Source organism: Leptonychotes weddellii, chromosome 5, assembly GCF_054177405.1.
Source record: "Leptonychotes weddellii isolate Sample4059 chromosome 5, ASM5417740v2, whole genome shotgun sequence".
Taxonomy (NCBI): domain Eukaryota; kingdom Metazoa; phylum Chordata; class Mammalia; order Carnivora; family Phocidae; genus Leptonychotes; species Leptonychotes weddellii.
In genome coordinates, this window is record NC_138373.1 from 83,140,512 (window position 1) to 83,149,216 (window position 8,705).

Genomic DNA, 8,705 nt, shown 5'->3' on the forward strand with positions numbered 1-8,705 from the left:
GGGGTGGCTGGGTGATAGACATTGGGGCAGTGTATGTGCTATGGTGAGTGCTGTGAACTGTGTAAGACTGATGAATCTTGGACCTGTACCTCTGAAACAAATAATACATTATATGTTAAAAAAAAAAAAAAAGAAGATAGTCGGAAGGGAAAAATGAAGGGGGGGAAATCAGAGGAGGAGACGAAACACGAGAGACTACGGACTCTGAGAAACAAACTGAGTGTTCTAGAGGGGAGAGGGTGGGGGGATGGGTTAGCCTGGTGATGGGTATTAAAGAGGGCACATACTGAATGGAGCACTGCGTGTTATATGCAAACAATGAATCATGGAACACTACATCAAAAACTAATGATGTATGGTGATTAACATAACATAAAAAAAAAATTCCAGAGAATGAAATCTCTGGACCGAAACAAACCAGTAGCTCCCAAACATACAAGTATAAAGCTTTTTGAATAGCTGAGGTTCCTTAGGGTTTCTGAAGTCCTAACTCAAGCATCCCCGCAAATCAGGTAGAGGGCAGTCATGAATACGAGAGTAGAGGCTTTGCGTTCTGGACGAGAGCTTGAAATAATAGTAAGTGTAGTGCATGTGTACACCAACACTTTCAAAGTCAAAACAGTTTAGAATAGATACGAAAAGGTAAACAGAGCAAAAGCCACCTGATTGCTGGGGTTGAGTCTCATATCCAAGGGTAGAAAAATTTAGTTAACAAAACCAAATGAAGAATGGGATGTGCCCATTTTCTCTTTCTCTTCCTGCCTTCTCTAGAATGCTGTTCCCAATCATGGTCATTCATTTATTCATTCAACAAATATACTGGTCCCCAAATATTTTTTTATATAAAAAATTATTCACTGTTTATTTGAAATTCAAATTAATTGGGCAAATCAATTACTTTATCTGACAACCCTACCCAGTACAGGCATGATTTTCTGCAGGGCGTTTTAGTATATTTTTTAAAAATTTTTATCTAATTTTATTTAAGTTCAATTAACTAACATATAGTGTATCATTACTTTCAGATGTAGAGCTCAGTTATTCATCAGTTTCATATAACACCCTGTGCCCTCTTTAATGCCCATCCTGTGGGCATTAAACCTGGTGAATTTACATCCTGTGCCCTCTTTAATGCCCATCACCCAGTTATCCCATTGCCCCACCCACCTCCCCTCCAGCAACCCTCAGTTGGTCCCCCAATATTAAGCATTGTGGATAAAGCAAAGAAAACACAAACACCCCTCCACTCAAGTTGGTTACATTCCTGTGGTAGGAAGCAAAAACTAAACAAGTAATAAAAATATATTTTGTATTGGGTTTGCAATCAATGCTGTAGAGAAAGGGAAAGTAAGAAAAGGTTAGGATGTGCTCAGAGTGGGTTTTGTGATTTTAAAATGGGGGGGTTCAAGACAGCCTCTTCTTCACATTGTTGTGCAGCCATCACCATCATCCATCTCCAGAATTTGTTCATCTTCCTCAACTGAGACTCTGTACCCATTAAACAGTAGCTCCCCATTGTTCCTTCCTGCAGCCTCTGGTAACCACCATTCTACTTTCTGTCTCTCTGAATTGACTAATCTAGGTACCTTTAAGTGGAATCATGCAAAATTGTCCTTTTGTGACCAACTTATTTCATTTAGCACAATGTCTTCAAGGTTCATCCATGTTGTAGCATGTGTCAGAATGTCCTTCCTCTTTAAGGCTGAACAATATTCCCTTGTATGTATATTCCACATCTTGTTGCTCCATTCATACACTGATGACCATGCTGGTTGTTTCACCTATTAGCTGTTGTGAATAATGCTGTTATGAATATGGGTGTACAAATGTCTTTTTGGGTCTCTGCTTTCAATTCATTGGGATATATACCCAGAAGTGGGATCACGGGATCATATAGTAGTTGTATATAATTTTTTAAGATATCCCCATATTGTTTTTCACAACAGCTGCCTCATTTTACATTCCCACCAGCAATGCACAAGTGTCCCAATTTCTCCACATCCTCGCCAACACTCGTTATCCTCTGCTTTTTAATAGCAGCCATCCTACTGTGTGTGAAGTGGGACTTGGCTATTTTTGAGGAGTAACAAGGAAGCCTGTGGGGGCAGAACACAGTCACTGAGGGGGAAGCAGGAGGGGATGAGATCAGAGCAATCAGGAAGCCAGATTTTTCACATATGGCCTGAGCATCACTGTGAGGACTTTGGCTGTTGCTCTAGGTGTGATGGAAACCCTATAAATACTGAGAGTTTCACATGTTGCCTACTGATTTTCATGTTCTGTGAACTAATTATTGGTCTCTCAAACTAAGGAAAAGCCTCCTCCAGAGTTTGAAAACATGGCATGGAGACAGGTTTGCAGGTTCTCAAGAGATGTCTAGCGTATCTGACAACCAGTAAGGGCTGAACAAACTGAGTTCTTTTATCTGCCTCCCTCTCTAGATGCCAAGGAAGAGATGCCATTCAGCCACCCATCGGGAGTGACATGATAGATTGCTTTCACTGAAGCTGTTCATTTTCTGGATTAACTCTAGGCAGGACTGGATCACTTAAAATTTAAACAAGTCATTTCAGTATCATTCACTATTTTGGTTATTCCCACCATTGCTGTGGGTAATCAAGAGCTGACATGGAGATAAAGGGCACATTTCTGGAACCTCGTGAAATTAAGGACTGCAAAGACAGATTAGGGTAGAATGTCAGATGGGGAAGGAACCATGAGAATCAGTAAATCGTAAGCCTTATTACTAAGTGCAACCAAGACTTGAACTTGTCCGTGCTCATTAGGGCAAGAGGAAACACAGCCACCTCTTCTAACTCACCTACCTACCCTACCACCCCCTTCACTACTACTCCCAAATTCCATCCCAGTCTGGCAGAAGCTGAATTTCAAGTTACTAAAACGCATCTAGATGCAGACTAACATACACAGGACCAACTGTATGTAGATCAAATCCATCTACCCAAATGCAGACAAAAATCTATGTGGATGTAGAAAAAACATTTGCTTCCTTCCCACAATACCTATGGAGTCCCTGTTATGTGCAGACACCACACTAGTATCATTGTACTATTATTTGGATAAACAATCATATACCAGGGCTTCTCTAGAGGCTGTATAGACTCCATATTATCTAGTATCATTCTGGGATGGTTGTGAACAAGGTGACTTTTCTTAGTCCCTCTAAGATAACTGCAGAGAAGACAGTTAAATGCAATATTCCTCATTCATGATTTGACACATTTACAGGTTTAGTTTCAGTCAGAATCCACTTTTGGAAATTCTTAACATTTCTATCACACCAAAACAAGATGATCTAACTGGCAAATGAGAAATGTCTGAGCTTCTGCTTCTACTCCTAGACTTGTTCTTTCTAATCCCCACTCTGCTTTGTAATTTCTGTGACAATAAAAGAAAAAAGGGAGAAGAATAAACCAAAAGAATATAATCCAAAATTCATAGTTATCAATTTGGGATATACTTGGTGACAGAAATTGGCCTTTCCACATGATTTTGCATAAGTTAACATTAAAATGAACCTGACTTCTGGAAGCACATCATACATATTAATTGATAATGGAGAGAAGTAGCCCAAGAACTGCTAGAGGGCAAGAGAAAGACAACCTAGAAATCAACATTTGCCACATATAATGCATGGATAAGTGTTGTCTGGACTTCAGGCGTTGGGATGCTGCCCACAGTGTACATGGCTGTGCGGAGTGGGGAAAGGGGGAGAACAGTTTAAGATTCTAAAGGCCTTTAAAATTAAAGAGTTGCAAACACGTTTTCTGATAACAGCAAACTCCCTCCTGGAGACGCAGTATTTTAAAGGCCACTAGGCAGCCACACCCCAGGGAAACTTGGTAATCTTTCCTCGTACAGCCTGACCAGGCCTATAATCCATCCCCACCACAACTTTTTTTAAATTAGATAAGAAAGGCAGGGAGATACCTTCAGCAGCTGTAAAAATTGATATCTAGCTCCTTGAGCATGGAAGAAAGCCCCTCAAGTCCTCTCTGGTGATGGGGGACCACCTTATCAAACTGGACCTGCAAAGTGCACATCAGTGTCCTTCCTAAGAAGATTCGGCACAGAGACTTTCAGAATCTCCAGTGAGAAAGCATGGAAAACATGAAAGAGGCAGCAAAGCCCAATGAAAAAAAATCTTCATTCATTCCATGAACATGTCTAAGCATACTATGTGGTAGGCCATGTGGGAAAGACAAAGATGAAGAAAGCAAGCTCTGTACCAGGTCAGAAAGGAAAGGCCAGGAATAGGGCAGGGCAAAGAGCTAAGAAGGACCCTGGAGGAGAAGCACCAAGGAATAACCACCCCTAACTTATATGTTCTTTAGCAGAGCTAAGAATGTTTCTGATCTGAAGGAGAACAGAGTATAGACCTCCACATCACTCTGACCCCAGCAAACCTACCTGCCCTCCCTAAACTCATAAGGCCTCTGGTCTGCACCCCCCAATCCAAAGTCTAGCCATGAAATACCCTCTACTAAAACCCCACAGGGGTTCTATAGCCAGTGGCATTCCAAGCCCAGGCTTCTTCCTCTCTGGCTCAGTCTCAGTTTTTTTGCCAACTCTATAAAAATGAGAAATCACTTACCGATGAGCTTTTTTGGCCTCAGAGGAGAGAGACCTGAGAAGAAAGTGCAAGCCAAACCCAGGGACGGGGAAAGGATTGGCCAAGCCAAGTCAGGACTTGAGTGGAGCTTAGCAGAGGCAGCAGGAGGAGGGGCACTCAGGGAGGCGGAGCCTCTGGGAGGCCATGGCTTCAGGGAGGTCATGGCTTTGGGAACAGTGGGAACGTGTTAAGAAGGTGGCATAGTCAGAATCCAGGAGAAAAGCCAGAGGTGGGCAATGCAAGACTAGTGGGGCCCTGTCTGGGTGAGGTGGTTGACTGAGGGCTTAAAAGGGACTTTGTTGGAGTCTTTGTTGGCAGGAAGATGTGAACTTAGAGGTAAACAAGCTTTCCAGGGTCCTGGGTATGGAGGAGGTCCTGGCTGGAAGGAGGAGAGTGTAGGGAGCCCGGTAGAGCACAGCCTGTGGAGATTTGGAGGCCAGTCTCAGATCCAGCTAAAGAGCCCAGTCAGAAGTGAGTTTCTTTCCTTCCTTTCTTTTCTTTTCTTTCTTTTTTTCCTTTCCTTTCCTTTCCTTTCCTTTGAGAGAGAAAGAGTGTGAGCAGGGAGAGGTGCAGAGGGGGAGAGAGAGAGAGAATCTTAAGCAGGATCCATGGAGCCTGATGTGGGGCTCAATCTCACAGCCCTGAGATCATGACCTGAGCCAAAATCATGAGTCTGACATTTAACTGACTAAGCCACCCGGATGACCCTCAGGAGTTCTTTAAACCCCCTCACCAGCCGCCTCTCCCAGAATCTCCTACTAGGTTCTTCTACCACCACCATCCATCCCTTTCCCCTCATTCATGTTTCCTATCACTCCAGGAATAAAATCAAAAGGCCTAAGTCTTAGCTTCACCTAAGGGATTTCCTGAGATCATCATTCAGTGTTCATAGCATATTCTAACTGAATGTGCATTGAGCCCTGTGCTAGAGGAAGTAAAGGAAAATATATAGTTTCTGCATAGAGAGCTTCTTGCTCTGGACATAAAAACATAGGGCTTCCAAGTCTTTGAAACAGTGACCAAAGGAAGGTGCTTCTCCTTCCCAGAACATTAACCTTCAAACAGAGGCAAGACTTCTCAGAGCTGGAGAAGGTGGGGTCTACTTAGAGACAGAGGGCTGAATGTACAAGTGATGGGCCCAAGAAGCCATGGGTCTCAAGGAAAAGGGGTACCACTGCCTCTACTAGATAGTGCTGAGATTCCTCTAAACCCTAAAGTAGGTTCCATAAAGACTGGGGTGGAGGTGGAGGGAGGGGAGAGAAGGGTAGCAGTAGGTCCCTAAAGGGACAGAGTCTGTAAGAATGATTCAAAAAGAGAGCATTGAATTTGGAGCAGAAAGAATTGCCCCAGATCTCAGGAAGAACCTCCAACTGAGGAAAACCTGCAAATCACATTGACCCTGCCCTAACACATCTCCAGTACACATGGGCCAAGGGCACTAATTGAGCACCTGCTGTGTCCCAGGTGCGATGCTGGGTAGGGGATGAGTGGCCCAGCCAAGGTACAGAGCCAGAATTCCTAGAGGCAAAGGAGACAGGCAGGATTGGAAGGATGATTGTCATGATAGAACAGGAGGGGAAGGACATCTGGGTGTTCGATTTGTGTCTGTTCCAACAGTCCTAGGTTGTCTTCCCTTGTCTCAAGCTGGGATTGTCCCAGATGTGCATCTGCTTTAGGGCAAGAAGGGCAGGTGCAGGGGAAGGTCTGTCTATCCTTGCATCTAGTCCCCAGAGCAATGTCTTCCCCTTTCTCCCTGTGCTACTCACTGCCTGTTGGGTAGAGGGTGGGAGGCTGAGGAATATGCCAGGGCCCCCAAGCACCAGGTAAGGAAAAGAACTGGCCCAGGGTTGGGGGTATGCAGAGGACAGAGTTGGGACCATAAGTTTCTCATGGAAGAGGGGTACAGATGGGGGGAACTGATGGTTCTGGCCCATCTGAGTGATTTATCCTGAAGTATCTGAACATTGAGGGGTGGGATGAGGGAAGAGGGGAGGAGGCAGAGGTATGAGCCAGAGACAGGGGAAGAGGCTGAGAGACACAGAGATAAGAGGAGCAGGGAGAGAGCTGGGAGGGAGGGCAGAGAGGGACCAGGGATGGGGGAGGCAGCACAGGAGACAGACAAGAGGAGATGCAGGGGTGGGAGAGACACTGAAAGGCAAGACTCAGACAGATGTGATGGGAAGAGAGACCCTCAGACACTGAGGGAAGGACGCAGGGAGGGGGACAGCTAGAAGGGAGAGCTGAGGGCAGACCCAGTCCTGGGACATCTCAGAGCACAAACTATCTGGACGCAGAGAGACAGACAGGCCCACAGACAGGCAGATGTGCTGACAGAGATTAAGGTGAAAGAGGCCAAGATGGAAGGAAGAAGCCAGGGCTGCAGGGAGGAGGGGGAGGGAGCAGACAAAGAGAGAGAAAGAGGCAGGTGTGCAGCAGGAAGGGGAGCCAGGCCAGGGAGGGGGCTGCATATTGGCTCCAGGAGCCTCTTCCCTCTCACCTGGTTCCTGCTGAGCCCGGGCCCCTCTCAGGAGCTGCTGCTGCTGGATGGGCCCAGAAAGCTGAGAGGGCGAGGCTGCTGCCAGGCTGCCCCAGGCTCCCTCCCAGTGCCCACCTGGTGGTCTCAGAGGCCCCACATGGATATGGATACCGCCTCCCCTCCCCTCCCCCCACAATGCTGCCATCACAAGAGGCCTGAGCTCAGCCCTGATTTGTCAGAGTTCATGCAACCTGACACCCCCGTGCAGGGGAGTGGGGGCCAAGGAGAAAGAGAAACTGAGGCAGTCAGGCAAGGGGGGCTGACAAGGTCTGGAGAAAGTGCTGGGACAGACTGGTTAGGGATCTCATGGAGGAGAGGGAGGAGAGGTTCAGGCCTGGGACTGGGTCTGCATTGACAGCTGAAGAAGCACCACGCACAGTATGAGCAAAATAACATACTAGTGACTGTCCATTCATTTGGGGTCAACACTATAGATACCTTCTGAGCAGTCAGGATCAATGCCTTTAAGCAGCTCCTCATTAAAGGGCCCCCACAAATACACATATGAGACCCACTAAAGGAGAAACTGAGGCAGAGAATAGAGACCTTGAGGCCAGTGTACATGCTTGAATCTAGGTTTTAAGGGCCCAGATATGAAGCAACCAGCCAAGTGTGTGAAGACCTAAGACAGCATGGCAAGCTGGACCTTGCCTTTCTCCTCAGGCTTTCTTGGGGCTCTGCAAAGACCAATTCCCCCAGCTCCTGTCAGGGCCAGAGGAGACCCTAAGAACATTAACTCAAGCAATCTAAAGGGGAATAGTTCTCCTGGCCCCCTTCCCTACAGCCACATTTGAAGGTCCCGGAGGCCAGATGTCTGGTGACAGCTAGAGTCCAAGGAGTCTCTGTAATAGCAGGAGGGAGGGTGGAAAGAGATCCTTCCAGAGAAATCCTGCAGAGAAGACCAGGGAGCAAAATCTACCACTTTCATCCCACTCCCATGGACACTTAGAAGTGTAATAAAGTTCAGAATGGACAAGGTTACCATGTGATTAAAGCCAGGAGCCGGTAATTACATTTCTCCTCCACTTTGAACCCTTTACCCTCCCAATCTGCCATGGACACACATCTTTTAGGAAACACACTGAGGCAGAACCTAGAAATTATTAAAACTGTACACAGTTCTTTTGCATAAATTTCATTTTATCCTTAACAGCAAGCTGCAGAAGCAGGCACTAATATTGCTATTTTACAGGTAATGAAATTAAGGCACAGAGAGGGTAAGTAACTTGCCTCAAGTCCCAGAGCAGGTGAGTGGCAGAGCAGAGAATCACATGACTGCACTATGGGGCCCCTCCTGCAGGCTCTGCCCTGAGAAGCAGCCAGGCTTGGGGCCCAGATGTAGAAGGAGAAGGTTCTCCCTGGAGGGCCAAAGACCTGCCTCCTGGGGCCCTTCTCAGCATGTCCTGCCCAGGAGAGCTTGGCCAAGGTGAGGCCTCAGCTGGGAAGTGGGGAAGGAATACCTCACCCTGTGAAGATGAAAGGGTTAACCACATTATTTATGGCAGGTCTTTGAGGTTTAAACACAGAATTCCGCCC

At 46.3% G+C, this 8,705-nt stretch overlaps 1 pseudogene across 1 annotated transcript in view; it reads right to left on the reverse strand.

The window, feature by feature from the left end:
• The window catches only part of LOC102728410 (cationic amino acid transporter 3 pseudogene), a 12,090-nt pseudogene extending 7,420 nt beyond the window's left edge, over positions 1–4,670 (reverse strand). Inside the window, exon 1 of the transcript XR_014145096.1 lies at positions 4,616–4,670. The product of XR_014145096.1 is annotated as a cationic amino acid transporter 3 pseudogene (transcript). The remainder of the gene's footprint in view (positions 1–4,615) is intronic.
• Between the last annotated feature and the right edge of the window lie 4,035 nt (positions 4,671–8,705).